Raw genomic sequence first — 3,036 nt, forward strand, 5'->3', positions numbered from 1 at the left:
TAACCACTATCCACACCACCTATAATAGGCAATTGTGCTCCCACTGTCACCCTTGCCGATTCGAGGGGTGCGTCGGAGCACAATTACCTATTACAGTGCGCATTTGAATGGGCCAGGGAGCTTCTGCCTTTAGCAGTGGTGCAAATCTCTTGTGAGTCAAAGTATAGTATACAAGGGCCACATAAATATCTTCCATCATATCGTACCTTTCCATTTTTGGTATACACTTGAGCTATCGTGAACATATGTCGACGATGTATCATCAACTCGCTCAAGCTTCCACTCTATCCAGAACAGTGAACAACAGAACGAGGTGGTACTTTTCATTTACGTTACGCACATTCGGTCATGGCCGAATCGAGCGGCGGCGGTCCGCGTAGAAGCGTTTAGGGGTAGCTCGGCTGGAAACGCCGATTGGTGGACACGTCGCGGCCTGGCCTGACGTTTTTTGCGTCGGCTCGATGCTTAACCGGACGTGACGTGCCCGAAAACTGGGTTTGCTTGTTTTTTCTTGTCCCTAGACGCTCTAATGAATCGCTAGGTGCCTCTCCGCTCTGGCAACGCGCGCGATTCCGGCATTCGGTTCTTGGATCTCGCTGCTGCATTGCTGCGGCGCGTTCGGTCACCGAGGTGCTCGACGATGGCGGGCCTGCGCGTTTACGTGAATGGGCTTTCGGCACGCCGATCCGTGCTGTACGTTGGGCGGAATGACGTTGATAATGGCGACGACCTGCGGGAGATCGCAAGCACCGTCAAGGTAAGTATAAATTGCCCAATATTGTCTCGCATTTTGCTTATTTATAAGTGCTGTGTCGCTTATCTCTCCCCACGTGCTTCCAGGACCTCGTGCAGCAGCAGCTCGTGGCATGGACGCTCCTCGTGTTCAAAAAGAAAAAAAAAAAGAATCGGTCACAGCTAGGGAGGCCGTCGGCAACTAACCGGTGCCTGACTGCTATGCTGAGGCGCACGTCTGCCGTGCGCATTCTCAACCCTGATTGAGATGCAAGAACGCAATTTCTTTGTCGAAGGTTTTGTAATATGTTGCGCATTCATCAAATCGCTATGTTCATAATGCAACTTTTTTCTACTCTTTTACAGCACCGTTTCCTGTATGCTGCGAAGAGGCCGAGGATTTTCTTTGTACGTAGCAGCTCATGTTAGGGATCGCGGCATCGATCAGCTCTCCAAGATCATCGCCGCAACCCTCGTAAATGTCTACAGTGGAAGCATCGCTACAACATCCAGGGCAGCATAACCAGGCGCTGTGTACGATTTAGTACACCACTGTTGACGGTGCACGGCAAAGGCCACGGACGATTGCAGAGCGTTGTGTTCGCCATGCCGTCACTTCGCTGCGCATCCAAACGGCTCTTTTCAGGGCCGCCCCAATTTTCCTGGCAGACCTCAGTCGCACATCCCGTACTCATCTTCCCTCTCTATGTTGCACGTGGCTTCGTATCAATCGCCGCGGCCACCAAAATAACTTGCGCACTAGGCCTCTTTACCAGGTTATACGTAAATACACGCAGGCATAATCGTGTCAAATTTGATTTAATAAAGTGCTACAGTGCTTACTACCTGCTTCCCTCACGCATTCTTCCGAGTCTTCGTGCAGCAGCTACAGAACACGTGGCAAGCGTCATTCTGCTGCCGCGACGAACGCTAACAGGGTTAATAGCTAGAGTATTCTCAGCGTGGTGCGGCTTTGTTCAGCGATGTTAATGGGAGTATCAACATTTTATATAACTGCATAATCGTCTTGAATATTGCTGCTTAAAGTACTGTACTGCTTAATTCCCACTTACCTCGTGCCTCCCACAGCTGCTGCAGCTAGCACGTGGCCAGCGTCGTTCTTTCCAGTGCTGCGGTGACGACAAACTATAGGCCTCGCGATAAGCTACAATATACAGCGCGGCTTGGTGCCGCTGTGTATTTTATTTTTATTTTTTTTCATATAAATTCATCACGTTTCGAAGGCTAGTCGCCATCCAAGGATCGCTTAACTCGAGAGCAAGGGAAAAGACAGAAGTGTACGCACCTGGATTCGATGTCATGTACAACGCCGTGTTCACTTTTTTTTTATTTTTTTTTACGAAAGCATCCGACGCGATAGGCGTCCTAGACAAGGTTCAAGTGCAGTGTGCCTTTGTATAGTAACCACGTACGGGGTGAGCGGTTGCCATGTTTTCAGTTCACTTTTGTTGGCTGTTTCTTAAATAAAAATTGTCATTTTTCTCTGTGTCTGTCACTGTGTCTAAAGAGCTGTTCTGGCCGAACCACGTACGTAGCGATGGATTGCACCGCGGCAGTATGGCTTTGTTCCAAGTTTAACAAAACAGTTCAGGCCAAATCAAAATCAGAAATGACCATTTCCAACTTGGATATTGGCCCCCAGTCAACAGTTTGGAGTCCAATTCAATGGCAGCAGTTCAGCTCTGTGCCAACATTTCGTACAATTAAGGGATTCGAAATTATGGAAATGGCATGCATTTGTGAACATCAAACATGATTCACATCCAATTAACATGCCATGCAATGCTAATATAACAGCTCAATATTCTATCGGGCAACTCTATGAAATCTGCTAGAGCATAGAGCACACGTTCGTAGAGATATTTTCTTGAATTACCAGCACTCGCAAAGGTATTGGAAATAATTGAATCAAGTCCCATTCAAGGAATCAGATGAACAGTAACAAAAACAAATCATCCTTTAAATGTTTTGTTTAGTACCTCAATGAAGAGTATTAGGTACATTTTTGCTGAATTTGTACATAAATGACATAATTCATATTGACAACAGTGTTCAGCTCATCATGTATGCTGATAATAGTGTGTTTATTACTGGCATTTTTTTTTCCTTCATTTCTTAAGACTTCAACGTAACAAGCATACCCCACAACTGATAATAAGCTATATTACGAGGGGCATGTGTCATATTTTTTCTTTTCTTAAGAAAGGTGCATTTGTAAAGAACTAAGTAAAGGTTTTTGACATGAATTTCTAGATTGGGACCACTCAAATAAAAGGGCATATA

At 46.1% G+C, this 3,036-nt stretch overlaps 1 long non-coding RNA gene across 1 annotated transcript; it reads left to right on the top strand.

Moving 5' to 3' along the window:
- The first annotated feature begins 597 nt into the window (after positions 1 to 597).
- On the top strand, positions 598 to 1,365 carry LOC146202235 (uncharacterized). The gene is made up of 2 exons (XR_014702067.1): positions 598 to 757; positions 841 to 1,365. It is a non-coding gene; the product is annotated as an uncharacterized LOC146202235 (long non-coding RNA).
- Positions 1,366 to 3,036: the final 1,671 nt, after the last annotated feature.

Source organism: Amblyomma maculatum, chromosome 1, assembly GCF_055883805.1.
Source record: "Amblyomma maculatum isolate TAMU_Amacu chromosome 1, ASM5588380v1, whole genome shotgun sequence".
In the NCBI taxonomy this organism is placed as follows: Eukaryota; Metazoa; Arthropoda; class Arachnida; order Ixodida; family Ixodidae; genus Amblyomma; species Amblyomma maculatum.